This window comes from Falco peregrinus, chromosome 10, assembly GCF_023634155.1.
Source record: "Falco peregrinus isolate bFalPer1 chromosome 10, bFalPer1.pri, whole genome shotgun sequence".
Lineage (NCBI taxonomy): Eukaryota > Metazoa > Chordata > Aves > Falconiformes > Falconidae > Falco > Falco peregrinus.
Genome location: NC_073730.1, coordinates 3,160,001 through 3,180,088, shown reverse-complemented (window position 1 = coordinate 3,180,088; position 20,088 = coordinate 3,160,001). Strand labels below are relative to the sequence as shown.

Genomic DNA, 20,088 nt, shown 5'->3' with positions numbered 1-20,088 from the left:
CAAAACTGGAGCATTCCTCACCCCCCCAAAAGAGTAAGGCAATTTTAGGCACAGGCGATGTCTTAACCCTATCGTCAGCCCTGGAAATGTGAAGAGAATCTAAGCTGGGGCAACTTACTTTCTTCCCACAAAGGAACAGGCAACTCCTGCCCCAAATGACACATGCCAAGATCTTATTTCACAGCATCACGCTCTCACAAAGCTTTTCTTGCATTTTCAACTCCAGGTGAATTTCCTTAAGACAATCTGATGCCGGGCTGTCATTTTTCAGCGTAAATTTGGACCCACCCTCAGTGTTAGACAGCACTGTTGAACTGTAAGAGACTGTCGGTGAGAACCACCATTGCTACAGCAGATGTTTGTCCCAATATTGCTATGGCAGGAAACCAACACCGTCACCACAGCAAATGTTTATCTCAGCATCGTTAAGGCAGGAAGCCAGCACCACTGCCACAGCAGAGGTTTATCTCAACATTGTTAAGGCAGGAAGCCCACCAACTGACACCATGGAGCAATGAGGGGAGCTGATCCTGAGAACCAAACCCCTGTGCATGTGCCCAGACCTGGGGTCAGGGGGATCAAGGGGCCTGGAGACCTCTGAGGGCCATCTGACAGTATTGGGCACACGCTCCACCACTGGGTGTGATTAAGCAGAACAGCTCATGACAATCCTATAAAAGAATGCAACCAACCAACATCAGATGGAACATTCCCCCACAGAACTTGGAAACGAGTCAGATTGTCAGGGCGCTGCAGCTCTGGGGTGGTAGCTATTGCTGTGAACTCTTTCCCTCTTTACCTCTCGCTCTTTCCTTTGCATTTGCAAACCTGTTGTTGGGCAACTAAAGTTTCTTGGCTCTTGACTCCGTTTGGAGTCTTAATTCTGTTCCCAAGAATACAAGCGGAACCTTGCTCTGATCTTGGACCAGCATGTGACATGGATCCAAAAGCTGCAGTCCCTTGAATTTACTGCTACAATTTCACCTCTTGAACTTATTACATTAGATTGCATCAATACTTGTTATACTACAGAATATAACAGAATAACAGAACTAACCCAGCCCCAAGCTGGTGTCTTCCCAGGTCACAGCTCCTTTCCTTTTGGTCTAGCAAAAAGCATCAGACTTTTTCTAGTTCTATACAGCTCTCCAGAAAGTAAACCAAAATCTTTATGCAGGTGCTAAGTCTTTTCTAAGATAAACTAGAGTGCAGAGTTATATTTCAATGATTTCTCAGCAAATTAAATATTTCTTTGACATCTGGCCCTTCTTCTGTCTGTGGGGCTGAGGAAGGTCTGCAACAGTCTGTACAGGCTGTTACAGAGGCTGAACCAAACTCTTTCTTCATCATTTTTCCCAAACCTAAGCCCAGCCTTAACCCAAGACTAAATCAGACCTTAGGAACTAACATTTCCACTGATAGCGTTATTGCCCTTGGCACCAAATGATGTCTTCTACTTCTTCAGCACTGGGAACACACAATATTAATTTTACCTTCTGAACTCTGAACTTTCCTTTCATCCAAGCCTGACTTGGTGCATCAAGGGCACTCTGTCTAAGAAGGTCTTTGCACTTAACCGACATTGGCTTTCTTCCAAATTGTCACAGCTCTCTTGACATGGAACATGAAGATCCTTTGTGGAAACTTTGTTTTTTTTTTATCATGAACAACACATACAACCTGAAATCTTAACAGTTGCTATGGGAGACAGCTCCTTCTTTTAGATCACTTATTCAGTTTCAGATCCAGATAACACGCAATCTATTCCTCAGCCTTCGAACTACTGACATACTGAAGTAAACTCAGCCCTTGATCCTTTAGTTTTCTTGACCCCAACTCAAATCTTAGCAGTAACCCTAAACAAAGTCTGAGCAAGAGAAAATGCTATTTCCAGCTAGTAATCCCCAAAATACCTAGCAAGAAATTATCTTCTTGAATCTTAATTTTTTCTAATCCTGATGTAAATCTGAACCCTCGCCTCAACCTGATTTTAAAGTTCTCACTGCTAAAAGAAAATTCTTTTAAATAGCGTATTTGAATTCCCTATCAAAGGAATTTTACATGGCTTTCTATTCTGTACCAAACAAGTAGGAAAGAGACAGCTGTGTTTTAGCTTTGATAGCTGCAATCAGCTCTCATCTGTTTTCTGGAAAGGTAGATTTTATAATAACCTGATTAAGCAGAAAGATCATTGCCTATATTTGCTGGTATAGTTCTTTTCTTCTTTCTCAGTACTTTGTTTTTTTCTTTTTGGCAAGTTCCAGTGTTTGCTTCAGAACATCATAAATTTCAGATAAACACAGTGCAAAACATTTATGGATTGCCATAAACAACACTTAAGGATGTTAAAGCCATATTCTGTTTCCTGTTCTGAATCTGTTTTGTCTCTGGTGCCACAATAATCTGTCTCACTCATATGCATAGTGGCGCTGCTAATTGTCCTTAATTGATACTAGAGGTATCTAATATGCTGCAGTGGTTTTCCGTTGAATTTTGATCATGTGCATACTGGTAAGAAAATCTAGACTGAGGCACCGTACCTGCCTATTGCTGTTTGGACAGTCACAAACGATGCAGCATGAGAGACCTCCTCCCTTTATAGGCCATATTTCAAGACTCGCATAATTGTTAACAGTTATCTAAAGATTTTAATATTCCCTTACTTTCTTCTGACTGCTGAAATGCAATCCCTGTGAATATAAAAATGAGAAGGCAAATTAGTTTCTTTATGTGGAACTAGTTTTCCTCAACATTTGTGCTGGGTATTAAGAAATAGAGGGATAATAAAAATGTTTCTGCCAAGGAAAGTTGATCTTAGCAGAGTTTTACATCCTCCATATTTCCCAGGTGGGCATATAAAGGAAGGAAAAGACAGCGTCTTAGATTTAATAGTTTCCACTAACACACATTAAAGCCTGCTACAAACAGAAGTAATTTCAGCCAAGTATGATTTGTATTGGTACACCTAGGTTATGATGGGGGCAAACTCCTGTTGCCTTCAGTACTCTTTGAAAAACGATTTAGCAGACTTCTCTTTTCCCCTTTCTATTTCTACATGTTGGCTACTGAATGTGCATTTTAGTCATGGTAGTGTGCCAAGAAATGCTATTGCTTCTCTTTACTGAGCATGCAGCTACAATGCAAAATTTCTTTGGCGTAGGTTCAGTTAGTCAGAGGTGTGAAGAGCTGTGACTCTCTGACACAGCCAGCTTGGTAGATGGCTTCAGTGCAAATTCAGTTACACTAGCCTCAGGCAGAATATTTCACTTTTAAAGTATTGATATTCTGTACAGATACTAATGGAGCTTTATAGTTATTGCTGAGTCCACCACAGGAACACTTTGCAGCTCTGAAACAGTCTGATACTGCCAGTCAGATATTGGTTGTTTAACACAGCCTTGTCTTCAAGTGTAATCTTAATTTTTTATTTTGCATCATGCTCAGCACTGTGCATGGGCACACCTAGTTTTCTTAGTGGTGTCTCTGATACCTCAGGAAACACTAGAAAGCCAGAATACATTAAAATGTGATTTTATAAGCATATAAGAAAAACAGAAATGAAAGCCAACAGTCACCCAGAATTACCCAACTTTTCCTCTTCCTAGGCAACTTCTCAAATGAGAGAATGTTTACTGGTACCCAGCAACAAACAGTAATTGGAGAAGTTTTCCAGCTTCAAAAATGATTCATAAATTAATTCACAGAATAGAAGGTTATCTCACCAGTGGGATAAGCATTAGGGCTGGCCTAAGTACAGTATCAATTCCTTTGGCATTAAATAACCTTTCTTTTTCTGACATACATTAATGGCCTTCCAGGTAGTGACATGTAGTTTTCTCTGTCATTTACTTTCTGAGAAAGCTCTCATATTGTTCCCAGTTGTTACAAGTCAGTTTAAAATTCTGCTCTGTACAGGGTAAAGATGTATATATCATCAAGTCAAAGCCCCATTAGAGAATCAGGTGGTAAAAAACCAGTGCTAAAAGTATATGGCTTTGGTTAATTGCTCATTTGTATTCCATCTCAGTGATGGAGGTTATATTTTCTGTGGGAGGGTTAATACCTCTATCTGAGAACAAAACCAGAGACGGGGAGAGAAGTCTTTTTGTATTTGTAAAGGGCAGGCAATTAATTTATCTCATAGGCATGGCTCTGGGTACAATCTGAAATCAAACAGCTGGAGCCATTTTGGCAGATGGAAATTGCACATAATAAGCAGGGTATAGTACCAGATACAGCACGAAAAGGCTGCATTAAAAAAAAAGGAAAAAAAAGGCTAGCCAAACATTGTGCAGAGGGACTTAAAATGTCTTAAGGGGTCCTGAGTGTTACATTGAGTATGGAAAAATGACGGAAAGTTCTAACTCTTGTCATCATTTCTGAACATGCATTGCAACATGGCACACCCTTTAACAATACAGGGACCGAAGTTATCAATCTATTATTATGTATAATGGTGCAATAAAACAAAAATAAAGTATGTGTCCAACAAAATGCAGAGGTGAAAAGCAAAGGACAAGTACAGGGGAAAAAAGGCTTAATGGCTTAATAGCCACCTCTGTTCTGCTATGGATCTCTTTTCATGTGAGGTTACAAAATCTAGTGCAGTTCTCACATACAGACCTCAGCAAGCAGCTTTCTTCAGTTTACCTACAACGATTATTACAGTTCAGCTTCTTTCTAAGTATTAGCTGTGAGGCTAAGTTCACTTTCTTTTTGTTTTTGGTGGGATTTCAATGAGCAAACCTCAATTTTGGAAGTAATAAAGGACTAAAACCCCAAAATGTAAGTGTTGAATGGTATTTCATATGGCTGGTGTTTGTGTTGTTTTTCCTATTAAAACCATTTTTGCTTTGAAACTCTTTGATATTATGAGCATTTAAAATCAGAATTTTAATTTTATCTAAATGAAAAGTTTTGATCATTTCAGTTGTTCCCTGCGGAGAAATCTATCCTTTTCATGTTTACTTCAAATGTGAAGAAAGTTAGAAAACTCACAATACTTCGTAAGGGCTCGTATAAAATAGGATTTGCTACACTGTATAATGCTCACAAGTATTTGTCATTTTGTATTTCTGAATTAAGAAATAAACACTCAAAACAGTGATGGAAAATATGTTATAAAAGCATGCATGCTTTTTCAGAGGGCATAAAGCAGAGTGATCGTTTTCATGAAAGTATTTTATGCTGCTGGTTTCTGTTTTGAAAGTGTGCCTTCAGTGAGAGAGCACAGGTAAGAGCTTCCAATAGTCTAACACTCATTCGGTTTGTTATTTATATGTCCTCTGTTTTTGTAAGATTGCATGAATTAGTATTATGCTCCTGCCTTCTATTGCAAAGAAACATGAAAATCTGGGAAGTAATTAATGTTTATATCTCAAATGAGATTTGTCTCTGTACAAGTCAGGAAAGATATATAGGACACTGCTTTATAAAGCGGAGGTAACAGGTAAAGAATCAGTCCGTTTTTCTGCCCACTAGCGCAGAGTGGTACATGTCACTCTACACAACATTAAAATGTCCATTGAGACAGCAAGACAAAACCCCATCTTCACTTTCCCCCACATCGTGTCATGTGTCCTCCCTGCCCCCGATATATAACACGAGCTAAATTTTTAATCTCCTATATCTAGATCTCTGTGGGGAGAAGAGAAAATTCCAAGTGCCAGATACCCTTGTCAAGAGAACCAGTCTTCTGTTTCCTGCTGTTGTGGCCGTATCCTGCACCATTTCTGTGCTCATGAGGATTCAGGCTGGAGACAGCATTGTAGCAGTGATTGCTTACACACCATGTCCATCCAACGGTGGTTCCCTGCACCTTCAGAGCCTTTCACATAGTGCTGTGAGACCCCAAATCCCATGGTTCAACATGGTCTTTAAATGATTGCTGACCTTCTTGAAAAAAAACCCTACATTGTTAAAGAGCTCACCACAGCAGCAAGACTTGCTCGCAGCGCTTTTTGTTTTGTCTCAGTTGACAGGTAAGGCCAAATCAAACAAAGTATGGTTTTGTTTTGTTTTGTTTTAATTCAACATATTTGCAATTTCTGCTTACAAATATTTAGCATCCTGACAGCTGGGTGTTATGGATGTGACAACTTGAATGTAAAATCCTATGCTTTTACAGCACATGGCACAACCATCTTTACTGGGTAACAAAACAAATGCAAGCATGGTTTTTTTTTTTTTCCACCGCAACAGTGAAATGATGAAATAAAAATTAAATGAAAACTTAGATGGTATGTTAACACAAAATTTCTTTCAGGTAGAAAAATTGGGAGTCAAAAGGAAAATGGAAACAAATCAATGAAATACAATATGCTGCATTAGATATACATTATTGTTTTAAAAGCCGCAGTCATGCAGAAAAGACAACAGTGATGTTAGTGGGATTTACAGGGTTGAAGGAGGTAATTACTGTGCTTCATAACCGTGTCCAGGGCCTAAACCTCATGATTTAGGAGTAAAAAAACCTACCCTAGTAGGCAACCTCAGAGGAAGCATGTACAGATGCACAATTTTTTTAAAAAAATTCCAGAACTGGAAAAGAGAACCATATTGCCCCATTTAGAGCATAGGCTGAATCCCTAGAGGCAATTCTATGTGCTTCTGCGCTATGGGAACAAATATATAGGCTAAAATAAAAATAAACATTGTACATGGACAAAAATTGACTTAGTTGCAATCTACAGCCATTGTATGGTGAAAATCAACCTTGACCTGTTTTATTCTCAAAACACAGCCTTGTGAGGGGATACTTTGCCTGGGTGCACACTCTGCTTTGCCCATGAAGATAACAGTTTTTCTGGAGTGGCTAAGAGAGCATAGAGCAAGACGTACATGCTTCAGCAGAAACGCCAGCACAATGCAGGAGTGTAGATGTACTTAGGGAAAAGGCACATTAACCTGGGGAAAAGGAGGACTGAAAGCTTTCAGTAGTGAAACAGAATGTCTCTTTGGGATTAGCTATGGCTGCATGGTGTGGAAATCCAGATATTCACCAAATTCAGGGCAAAGCTAGCAGTTAATTGCAGTAAACAGGGGAAAAGAAATCATGATACTGTCCTTGGGATCTCCTGATCCTCTTCCTGAAGAAGGAAAGCAAAAATGCTGTAAATTAAGCATAGATTTTCTTCCCTAGTTATCCCTTCCCATGAATGATTATTGCATGCAGTTACAAAGTCTATCAAAGAAGGTGTCTTGAGTGAAATCATTAGGCTTGACTTTGACTTCACAGAGCTCCTGAACTAACCACGAGTTGAAAACTGCCGTGAAATCAAAAGAAGAAAAGCCAATGCCCCTGCTTTGGTTTGGGTTTTCTGTGTTGGTGGGCTTTCCTTAAAATGCCAGAGATGCAATTCTAAATTTAGATAAAAGTTAATTTTTCTCTGTACAGCAGCTAGTTCTGAGCTTTACCTTCACCATTTACAGTGTAAAATTGCCTGGCTACATATATGAGCTGCCATGATCTTCTCTGAAAAATGATCCCTTGAATACACCACTTCAAATACAGTTTGAAGTAAAAAATCTCCAGGGGTTTTGTTAGAAGAAAAGGGATAAAAACAATAAAAACACAAAGCTCAAATTGTTTTACTAACAACTTTATTTATTTTCAGCTAGAGCAGATAAATAGTAGAATATAGTAACATTTGTATGAAACATGTAATTTGATTTTTAAACCACAGATTACCCTCTGTATCAAACTTCTCAAAAGAGGAAAATGTTATTCTATTAGCTGGATGCTAAGAGCGAATAATTTATGGGAAAGCCAGAGTTATACTGAATCCAGCTGCACCTTCTCTGGATGAAATAACAAATATTTTAAAGACACTGTTAAGAAGGACAATAGTTAGAGATCCTGGCACTGCAGTAATCAGAGATGGCAACACTACAGTAATTACAGATGCCAAAACCTGCAATAATTATAGATCCCATCCAAACCCAAAAACAGGTACCGCATCTTTAAGAATGACAGATCTGGGATCCAGGAGGCTGACAGGGACTGAACAGAGCTACCCTCCCACACAAATCAAATGCCAACACCTACAAGCACAATCGCACTGCACAGGAACTGTTTACAAGAGGAGGGTGTGTTTAGGACCATTAGGGTTAGCTTTTGAATGAGGTATAAAACAAGGTGTTTGTTAAAGCTCAAAAGTACCCACTTAACTTTGCAATCACTGTCCTCATTTCAAAACTGACACAGGAGTATTAAGTCCTGCTGAAATTTATTGTAGGCATTTCTGGAAGAGTTACCCTTTGATCAGTTAGTCTTACCAAAATGCATGTGGCCAAATGTGTTTCCAAAAGTGATTTCATCTCTAAACATATTTCTCTAATCCTAGCTGACAAATTTACAGTCACCATAATTTTGACACGGAAGACTAATTAGTCCTATTGCAGACACTTTACACACACTTCATGAACCTTATCGAAAGAAATGTTCAGATGGACAATGGCAGTTCAAGATAAAGTTGGTCATTCCTTTAAATCATGCTAATTCTCCATTGTTCCAGGGACTTCAGTTGAGTTTTGACAACATTCAGTAACTAGTTTCTGGTTTGGGGGGTATTTTTGGTTGTTTTTATTGTCTTTCCTTTTTTTTTTTTTTTTCTTTTTATTATTCCTTATTACATCGTATTCCTTTTCTTTTTGTTAAGGAAATGATTAAAAAAAAAATCTCCTGAGTTTGAAAATTTTGTGGAAGAGAGTATGTAACAGAATCAAGGAAAGCAAAACAAAGCTTGTGGTATGTAAGTAGCCCTCATGTTGGAATCACCAAACAAACTTGAGAAGACAGGGAGGAGTTTGCCCCCCAACCTCTGTCAGACTGGTGGGCTGGGACATTTTTTTTTCTTTTTTTTTTCTTCTTGATTGCATTATGTGGTGCATGGCAGGCTCTTGTAGGTCATTTTTTTTCTGTAAGTTATTAACAAATTTTGTCCAAGACATTCCTCCTACTTTGATCTTTCCTACTATCCTCATATGGATCACTAAAATTCTAGTTATGGTCTCCTGATCTCAGTGGCATCATTCTGCTTACCCTCTGCTTACCTTCTAGTCGCTTCTACAGCATACTATTTGGTTTTGCAAATAGTAAAGAATAATGTAGTTAGAAAGTAAGTGGTGTTAGCCATCTCTGCAGCAGCTGTAATGTGCCACCTTGGCAGGAGTCCCTCCTCTGCAGGTCTCCACTCCATTGCTGGCCTTGAAGTTCCCTCAGGAGTTTGGATGTGGATAAGAAAAGCCTAGAAAATGAACTGACCCCTGCTCCTCCAGACCTGTAGCCACTTATTTGTTGAGCTATGCTCATGCAGATGACAGCATGTACAGTGTCATTTCTATGAATGAGGCTCTGCATGTGCCTGGATGCATTTCACTTTACAAATTATGTCATGCTTCACCAGCATTGCATTTACATGTGCCGGGGCCCTGCTTGGTCTTGACTGTTTAGCTTTGTGGGAACTCCTGCAGGGAAAAAATGGTTGCTTACTGTTTTTCTGCATCTGGTGCCTATAAATCTACCCTTGAGCCAGTAGAAAAAATATTTAATTCAGGGAGGTGTCCTGCTAAGCTCGAAGGAAAGAACCTTCTGCTTCATGATAAACAGCTGTCAACTTTTATCCTTAAAAGAAACACTCATTTCTGTGCATGCCAAAGGCTAGGAAAATCATCCCCAGACTCAAATTGTTTGGAAACCAGGATGCACAACGGTGCTGTCACATTGATCCCCAAGTTTCTCAAGGAACTTCTTTTTGTTGAGTTCGTTTCATGTGTCAGACACTTTGAAATGAAATAGCTGGCTAAATACCTGAAGTCTTACTCCCAAAGATCTATCTTCTAGCAGAAAGTCTAATATTGCTAATGCTATTTTTAGTTCCTAATTGCTGTTCCCTTTTCCTCTTTGATCATCTTGAATGGAGAACAAAATGAGAAAACAGGGCAAGAAGAACATTCACGACATATCCTATTTCCTCTAGCTTCACTAAGACACTGATGTGACTTAGATCGTGTTAGCAGTTCCAACAAAGGTGGTCAGCAGACCAAATTTTGAGTATGGTCCCGGTTCTGAGCTTCATTCTTCCTCACTTGATTAGCCTCCTTTCAGCTCAGTTCAGCTTGCACTTGAAAAATCACAGTGAATTCAAAGATTTTAATCACACCCTAGAGATATTATGAGCATTTTAGCCTCAGTTTCCTCTCTACATTATACTGCATAAATAATTTCTACAGAAGTTTTGTTTTGCCCTCCTAAGCTCTCTGCTCCTGCTCTGTGTTGTTCGGTTCATGGCTGGGTACTCCTTTTCTCTGTTTAATAGGGCACAGGGCCACAAGTACAGCATTAGCTATCTCTCATGTTGTCAGTTCTTTCACCCCTAGTCATCCTTGATATTTTTTTATATTCTGGTTAGTGAATGAATTTTTTTTTTTAGTTCTTCTCTTCCAAATGGGGTCCAGCATTTTTCTGAAATAAAGTGATTATGCAAAATACCTTCATTAACATTTTCAGGACAGTGCACCAAAAAAACTCTCCAACCTTGGGGATTGTTTTATATTGTTGTAAGGTTATAGGATAAAAAGCTGATCTCCATATGGAGCTAAGGAGCACGGGAGCACAAGGCAAGGTGGAGAGGGATGGGATGAACTCCAGTAACCCAGTCCCTGACCTGGCTGTACTGGGAGACCATCTGCTCTAGGGGCTGGGTGGTACCCATTGTGGTGAGTCACAGCTCCCCAGGTCTTCTCACCCACCAGGGGCATCACTGCCTAGGGGCACGGGGTGCATTAGAGGATGCAAAGGAAGAGCATTTGGGGATTGCATAAGATTTATGGGATGTTTGGGAGAGGAACCAAAGGCTGTGAACTTGCTGTGTTTTTGTAAAGCATGGAAGACATTTCTAAAACGTGTTCTTGCTTTATTTTTAAATGGAAGCATAAGCATAGTGTAATGGGAAGAAGGGAAGAAAAAAAAGAGGTTTGTTTGCTTTTGAAGAGCTAAGGGTTTCTCATATAACAAGCACTTTCAGCATATTTGCATCTGTGTAGGCAATTGTGCCAAGACTCTGCAGTCTGTTGCTAGAACCAAGATCACATTTTTCAGCCTGCCAAGCTCTAAATATGAGAACATAGCACAAGGACCCAGAGGAAGGAAAACAAGACATTGTAAATCCACAAAGCTGAAAAGGATGGGAAAGAGGAGGAACTGGATTTGCATGTTGTGAACACAGGGTACTGTTCCCTGACCTATGTTTTATGATCCAGCCATCACCCTGAAAATATTTCACTGTAATAAAAAGGAGCAAACGACAGTTCTGAGGGGACAGAGATAAATCTGTATCGGAAATGAGGGAGTACTGAGAGATATAGCTGAGATATACCCTAGCATGGATATATATAATAAAAAGTCTGACAGAATGCTTGCACTGGATATGTACACTGGTGTTATAACAGCTGACAATGTGAAAGCCTTGGTAGTGATGGAGCTATTTATTGTTGATAACAGCATGGGGAAATGTAGTTTTTGTCCATGCCAAATTGCTCCTTTTAGAAAGCAAAATAACCCATGTCAGCCAGTTCAAGAAATTTTTGTTTAAAAAATACCACTTGGAGACAGTATACACACACACGCACACACAAACACAAAGGCACCAATATGTGTGCATGCGATTGCCATGTTGATGAAACAGTCTTGCAGAAATCCAGCATCAGAAAACGATGGCAGTAGCTTTTTGATGGTGAAACTCATAAAACTTACATTCTGTATGGATTTTGGTAGCTGTTTGACAGAGAGCCATATCAGCACTGAAATTTTTCAAGAAGGCAATGGAAAGGTCAGGAGACAATACTAAAATTAGTTGTTTGTCCCATCTGGATCTTATCACTTCCATTTCCTGCCTATATGACCTTTTCTAGATGGAAATATTACACAAATGCACCACTAAAACTGCAGGGTTTGAAAATCAGACCTTTTGATGATTTCTAACCCATTTGACTTCCTCACTTTGTCCTGGAAATTGCAGAAGCACCACAGAGCATAGAATATAGTTGGCAGTGAGTGAGTGAGATTTTGAAGCATCTCTTCCCTCCCTCTGTTGTCTGCAACCACATGCAGCTCCCAGCCCCAGGCAGGGGCTGGCACAGGATGAAAGGTGCTCAGAGGGTCAGCAGAACCCCAAAGGACACCACCACATGAGCAGGATGGCTGGTAGCAGCGCTTTCTTGCAGCTGCATACATTGGTCCAGCTACCAAGTAAATGTCTTACGTTTGATCTTATTAATAATAAAAGTGGCAGAACCATGACCTGGATAAACCGTACATCGGAGTTGTTCACCCTGCAGATCCTCCTCGTGGTAATGAGTAAGAACAACTTGACTCATTATTACCTCTGTTCTTCTGAGGTAACAATTTCCCTCTCCAGGCAGCGCCTCTGAACAGCTGATGGTCTATTAGGGGAATTTATTATGAGTTTGCACTTCCCTTCTGAGAAACAATGTTGAAGTATTTGCTTTTATTTAATTATTTATTTAGGTTCAGTCTGCATGATTCATTTACGTATGTAAAACAAACACAAAAGGCAACCTTGCAGCTAATTTTTTTTTAGCGTCAGGTCACGTGCATTTCATAAAGTTTAGTAACACAGAGAGAAATGGCAGAGAATTTCATACATCATTGTCTCACTAGGGACAGGTTAGGAGGCTGAAAGATAATAACAGCAGCTTTCAGCTATCAAGTTAGCTTGGGCTATGATGCAAATAATTGTTACTGCCATTATCTTTGAAACCAGATGTTTGGTGTCCCTGTGAGAAAAAAATAGAATATCATTACTACTTCTAAAAAGACTCCTTTTCCACGTTGTTATAACTCAGAAAAGAATGATATGACTAGGGACTGAGCTGAAATATAGAGAGGGAAAAAAAATTTCTATAAATGGCAAAAAGAATTAATATAATTTATCTTCTATCTATTAGTGGTCTTCTCTTGTCAGGAGGTGCTAAAAAGAACACATAAATGTAAACAAATTGCAAAATGTTACAGCAATGTTCTGTTGGGTCAACCTGATAGGAAAATTCTTAAATAATATCACCTGGCATGTTTATTAAAACAAACAAACAAACAAACCAAAAAAAACCCCAACCCCCAAAAACCCCAAAAATCCCAACCCAAAAAAACCCAACCAAACAAATCACTATGGAGGCAGAGTTGTTTTATTATACTGATAATTATGGGACAAAGCTCAGAAAAAGCAATGAGACAGGTCTTCAGACGCTGAGTTTCCTTTGAACATGATACCAGACCTGAGGAAAAAAAGACAACACATCTATCACAGCGATGAGGATGGAAGTGGACGTGTTCAGCTGAAGTCTGAGAAAACAGAAGAGCAAAAGAAACAATCAAACAAGCATATTCCCCAAACCCATTACCTCTGACAAGTGTCCACAAACATTAAAACATTAACGGTGGTCTCTGGAAGTGTTATCCTCAGTAGATAGTCCATAGTCACCAAGCCAGATCCATACCTATGGGAATATTTGCCACTGCTGGATCATCAGCCACCATCTGTCTAGAAGGGACAACAGTGGATGTGGCTGGAGTGTGGGCATGTCTGCCTCATTTGGGTTCTTCACCCCAACACCATGTGGCTCTGGAGATACCCAGCCAGCGTCTGAGACATGAGAAAAATAACTGGATACCTCTTAGCAACACAGATTTCAATTTACAAAACATGGTGCTGGAGGGGACAGTCTTGTGATCTGCTACTCCAGAAAACTTCATTATCATATAAACCCCTTCCTAAATTAATCAAACTTTGCCATAGAATTAGTTACTATCTTCACATGCTCTTACTTTGTGTGTGTGTGTGTGTGTGTGTGTGTGTGTGTGTGTGTGTGTATGTTAATGAACATAGTAAATAAAATCAATCCTAAAGCTCTGTTTTAAAAAGTTCTCATAGAGCATGCCATTTTACAGCTCAGTCATTAAGGACGTTGCTTTGCTCTTTCTGTGCTTACTTCAAGATTGTTGTATGATTCTCCATCATCTTTAGAATGTGACATTATATTGAATACTTTGCTGAAGTCATCATAGTTTACTACATTTCCTGAATCCAAAAGTGAAATAAATTAAAGAAATGCAATATCCACTAGTTTTTCAATAGCATTTTACCTTTCTTGATCAAGGCAAGGAATTATTTCAGCAGTGCTTGAATTGAGAGAAACTTAATACACATACCCTCTTTGAGTCTCATAATTTTCGTTCTTGTCCACTACTTTGAATAGTTTTCAATTGGAATTACCCATTTTGTTTATCTTTCATCTTCATTTGCAGCTTATACAATTTTTTTCCTGCAGTTTGACAGAGCTGTGCAGTCCCAGCTTGGTATTTCGGATCTGGATTGAAGCAAAGTTACAAAGTTGTGTTCAGACATTGCCATGAGACCTACTCACACTGGACATGATAGAATGTGCAAGTGAAATGAATTTGAACCTTTCTGTTGAACTTAGAGACCTATGGAGTAGGCTTTGCAACTACCTCCCATTACCAGAAATAACTCATAACATTTTAAGGAAAGAAGTTTACAACTTTAAAGAATACCTTTAATACACTTGAAAAATGTATTTGGATGCTATCATAGCATGGGGAAACAAGTAAAACAAAAACCCCCACAAACATCCAGCCATATATCCTTCAGCAAATTTGCATTCACACTTTCACCAAGAACTGCAGCTTGCTCTCAGGACTGTGATTTTATTATGCTTAAATTCTTGATTGTCCGTTAATATTACCATTATCACATTAGATATTCTCCAATATTAGAGATTGCTTGTCACTTAAGCACAGAGAATTTGAGTATGCAAGAAGTCCATGTGAATCCAGTGGGAATTCTCAGATCCTAAAAGTGAAACATGTTCGAAAACATTGCTGAGCTGAAATCAGATTGAAGTGAGGATGTCTTCCAACACCCAAGTCCAAAGTCAGCAGAGCATTCTTTCTATGAAAAGATGAATGCTGATGAGTGATAACCTTTGAATTTGCCTAACAGAAATTAATTTACAGATGTCTGCCTTATGAAATAAGTTCACCACATCCTCATTTCAAATAACGCAGTTACTTTTGGGTGGGTTTATGACAGAAAGATAGGCACTGGGTTTTTGTGGTCCCCACAGTGATATGTTTCCTCTCCCTTTCCCTTAAGCACAGTAGATACGGAGGTTGGGTGCTGCTCCAGCAGCACCTGGGCCAGGTAATGTGCAATTCCTCTTTACTACTCTTTTACCTCTAAGGAAGATCCGTTACACACAAATGGCATGGAATTCAGATTACCTGGCAGTCACAGAGAAATAGAATCACTATTGTCCGTTGCCTGAGCCTTTTTAATCTAGTTTCCTTGAAATTTGGTTTTGCTTAATTTGCTTTCCCTCCTGTGTCTCAAAAAGAACTAGGAAATTATTCTGTTTAATTGGTCATATGCCACTGGAATTTAAAAAGCTTGGCAGTTTGGTGATCTGCAAATCTATCAGAGTAGTTAGCATATACTTATGAAGTCAGTAGAATAAGGAGAGCCAAAATTGAGAAAACCACTGTGAGAGTAGGGAGTCCCGAATACTGAACATGCACTGGATGAAACGTCTGCTAATCAACAGCAAATTAACTTTGACAATGTGGTAAGGCAAAACTTTCTGGGAACCTGTGACTGTACATTGTATGAAGATTAATACTATAGAAAGCAGACATTTGATTTTTTTACAACATTTCCCCTCTTGTTCCTGTGGCCTGGTCCTTTTTGACCACCTTCAGCTAGCTTCCATCTCACCTTCCCCACACTGGAGTTGTATTTTCTTCAACGAACAAAATCATCAAAACACATTACGTCTTGGGACTGAGGTACTGTGTACTGTAAATGCCCCAGATCCCAAACTGAAAATTGTGGAAATCATATGGCTGGAAAAAAAACTAACCCACAAGTTTTCAAAGTCTGTGCTACTACACAGAAGCATCGGTGGTTTTGTAGAATGGCTCTAGCTTTGCCAAAACTCATTTTTCACTCAGTTGCCTGATATCAGTTTCATCATTTGTGATGCCTAGTTTCAACATCTTAAAAAAAAAACTCACCCAAACAACCAACCAAAAAACCACAAGTTTTTGCTGCAGCTCCCACACAGTAATTTATTTGTAAGACATTCCAATGGCCGCCAAATAAAAAAATCCCTACAACCAACCAACCAACAAGATCACACAACAGTCATCATTTTAACAGCTTATGTAGGGAGTTACTGAAGACTGGAATAAGAGCAATGGTGTATAACCTTATGCAACTTAGTTAACTTGATCAGCTGAATGGCTGACTATTATGATGAAGTTTTTCCTTATGGAGGAAGTCCTAGGACATCCTTGTCTTATGGGAAGTACATGAAGAACACGAAGGTCATAGGACTGAAAAGGCATAGTGTAAGTTGTAGAGTGCATAATTAGCAAAATTTCTGTTCTATCAGCTATTTGAATACTTGTAGTCTTAGCATAATGAAAAATAGGTGTGTTAGTGGGTTTTTTCTTCTGTCTGGAAACGTCTTTCCTTCCCCTGCTGAAGCACAGCATTCACATCTGCAATTGTGTGTCTTTGGATTCAGAGCGGTTCCTGAATGCATATAATTTAGAACACTGATTCTTGCATCTTTGCCCCTGCCCCCAACCCCTTAAACATTCCTGTTGTTAATGATTTTGCAGAATCAACCCCTGCACATTCAGAAATCATGTGCAACCTGCAGGGAAGAATTATTCAAAGTCCTCTGAGGGTTCTTTTATTGACCAGGACAGAATAGCTGAGGACATGGGAGCTGCAAATCCCTGGAGTATTTCTAAAATAAAGATCAGATTTGACTGCCCTTTGCAATTGTTGATGCTTTTATTGGTCTTAAATCTGTGGCACGTATTTTTTGATTGAAAAGTGTATCCTAAAAGTGCAGCTAGAACAGAAAGAGACCTTTATAAAACCTGTTTCTTGCTGATTTCAGTCAGATAATTTTGACACCAGCAGACAGAGTGGGTTATGTTGCTACCATAACTAAAACATGATCAGATTTAAAGTTGTGCTTAGTTATTTTCAGGGTATGTTCAAACAATTCACAGACCAGAAAGGGAAATACTTAGTTCAAGGGCTAGGGGTAGAAGGCAAATTCAGCTGCTGGTTTGATTTTTAACAACAACCTGTGCTCTGCTTCTAACATTACCAGTTGTTGCACCAAAGGTAGGAAAACTATGAACGTGGGAAATCGCTTTAAATGTCACATCTGACTGACAAAGACAAATCTCTAGTCTGCTGTAGGTCAATGCCAACTCTGTGCAGAGGCTCAGATCCTGAACTTTAACCCTTCAAAGGACAGACCGTATCAAGACTGTCCTATTTTGTAATCATACATGTGTAGTTTAGCCATTATACATAACAAGCTTACAATATACATGTATACGTTTATACAAAGAAGTAGTAATATGAGTGACAGAGAAGAGATACAGCCGCCTTTGAACTGTACCTAATAGGCATAATGAAGACTGATTTAAAGGTTTCCTCAGAGTCTTTTCAGGTGTTATAGTATTTGCTCTTCTTTGAACTGTAAGACAGATGCAACTGCCCTTTAGCAGATTAACCTGTAGATTTATAGAAAATTAAGAAATTGCCTTAATCTAGTTCAGTAAAAAGCTATTATTTTCTATGCTTGTATAAGCAGTTATTTTACAATTTTATTACTACTACTACTACTACTACTACTACTACTACTACTTCTACTACTACTACTATTTTCATGTTGGTACTGTCTCAAACCCCAGAGGAGACCAGAAGCTCATAGATTCATCACATCTGGATTTACCAACCCAATATAAGAGACACCAAAGCAAAATGGTTTAAAAGTAATGTAGAAACAAAATAGATGATATTAGACAAAAAAGAGAAGCAATTTGTCCCTGGTCAAAATGAAGGTCACTGGCAGAGGTGGAATTTGCCTCTAGGGCTGTTGATATATGCGACTGTAGTGCTTCTCAATTTTCCTAGATCTTTTAGAGTTCCTTTAAATAGCACGTTGTACATGTTACATAAAAAGGAAATGTGCAGATAACTTGGAAGCATAAATTCAAGAGGCAAGGTGGAGTAGCTGCCTCGCAGAGCCCATCTATTTCTGAATGATGACTCTGACAGCTGAACAAGTGCATGACGACAATTATTTTTCATTTTTTTTATGTTGAGTAGAAAGCCGCTGTGTGTGGACTGCTAGCACTTACACCATTAACAAGATGTGTTCTCCTACTTGCTTGGTTTTCACACAGATAGCTGCTAACTGTAACAACTGGGCTGCTATTAACGTGTATCAAATAGCTCCCGATTTCTTTGCTTTGAACCAAGTACCTTTTTTCCCCCCGCTCTGACTTAACAGGAAAATTGGAAAATGTTTAAGCAAGTGATGTTAATAGAGCCCCATTTGGTACTTACATCATATATTAACATATCAAACACAGTTTAACATTCAAAATATCTTCTGTCTGGCAGCCAGGAAATTATGCCATAATGTTAATGTACATGCCCTTATTAAATTTTGCCTCTATAATAGACAATCTGTTATAATGTAAAGGGAACAGCAATATATCATAGATATTACAACACAGACTGGCACTGCAAAGATAAAATTTCAAATATGCATACTTATACAACTACTATCTGAATATCTTTATTTTGAATATCTTTATTGAATAAATTTATTTCTTCTGCAAATAAACCAAGGACTCAATAAACAGTGACAGGCAGGGAGAGCAGGCACCTGGGGAAAGGGGACGGGAGGATGCGGGGAAGGGGAAGAATAACAAAGAATAGATGCTGTGTGCATGATCAGTGTGAAACACTGTAAAATCACACAAAATCTGGGGGCAGTCCTGCCTCCCTTCTGCCTGCAACCATCCCTTCCCACTGCCGTCTTACGCTTGCTGGGACCTAGTGAGGCAGATCTGTTCACGGACCAGATTGAAATGTAACAATTTCAATGGAGGGGAAGAAATTGCTGTCCACCAGCTCACAATGCATATGCACGGTTACTTTAACCAATCCAAGGAAACAAGAGAGAAGACTTGCAAAAACAGCCAAGAGTGGTGTGCAGGAGCAAGAAGCAGCTGCCCGTGCACAGCACTGCAGAATCCCTCAGCTGAAGCTGGCTGTGAAACTCCACTGTAAGGAAATGCAGCAGGTTTTATGAAAGTCCACAACCACAAAACCAGTTGAAACTTGAAATTTACTTTGAGAGTTTAAAGTAGTTTGAGTAGTTTTAAACAGCAAAAACAAATGCCCACATTTCCTAGAATTAATTTTTCAAATTTATTTTTATTTCAAAGCAAAATATGTATTTATTTATATTTAATTGAGACTGTCCTTTGAAATCCAACCCTGTGAAGTTTTACTGCGTTCTCCCTTCTGCAGTTCCTGGAGTGCCTTTGAGATGAATACATTAGAAATTAACCTCCCTGCTGCCCATGCTATCTGCCTGACAGTATTTCTCTGGAGCCACATCTGGGAGCTGTGAAGTCATATGCTCCAGCTGGCAGTGCTGCCGTGAAGCTGCACTGTTTGGAAGCAGAACATCCCAGTAAGCCACTGCAGAGAACTTGAACATAATTTTTATATGTAAAATATATATTCTCTGAAGCTTACATAGCAATCTGAGCCAGGAGAATCCAACCATTCCGGAAGAGTGGCAGAAATAGTTTGAACATGTTAACAAAAGTAAGCAGTCTCTAACAAACTTTTACACTTGAAGTTCAATTTGTCTTGCTCTTAAGAAATTGAAATAATTTTAACACTTCCCTATAAAGAAAAAAAAAGTCATCCATTCTAATATGGACATCAGTAAAAGAGGCCAGTAGAATAAGGGTGAAGACAAAGCTTTAGAGAGAAGGAACAGCTCGTGATGACTCAGGTTGCTGAGCCTTGTGTGCCAGTTTTACCCGCGACACAGCAGGCAGGCTGCAGCTTGTGCTAATCCAGCAACACTGCGCAGTGAGAACTGTCAAAGCAATTGCAAGGCCCAAGACAACAAACACCAGATAAAACACTT

The 20,088-nt window shown here is 39.1% G+C and overlaps 1 long non-coding RNA gene across 2 annotated transcripts in view; it reads left to right on the top strand.

Moving 5' to 3' along the window:
• Positions 1–20,088, top strand: part of LOC129785265 (uncharacterized) — a 38,791-nt gene that overhangs the window by 10,444 nt on the left and 8,259 nt on the right. Inside the window, exons 2-4 of one of the 2 annotated variants that reach the window (XR_008749046.1) lie at positions 5,634–5,981; positions 8,661–8,749; positions 14,350–19,757. This is a non-coding gene — a long non-coding RNA (uncharacterized LOC129785265). Of the gene's footprint in view, positions 1–5,633; positions 5,982–8,660; positions 8,750–14,349 lie in introns of both variants that reach the window. The other variant, XR_008749045.1, reaches the window with a different exon arrangement.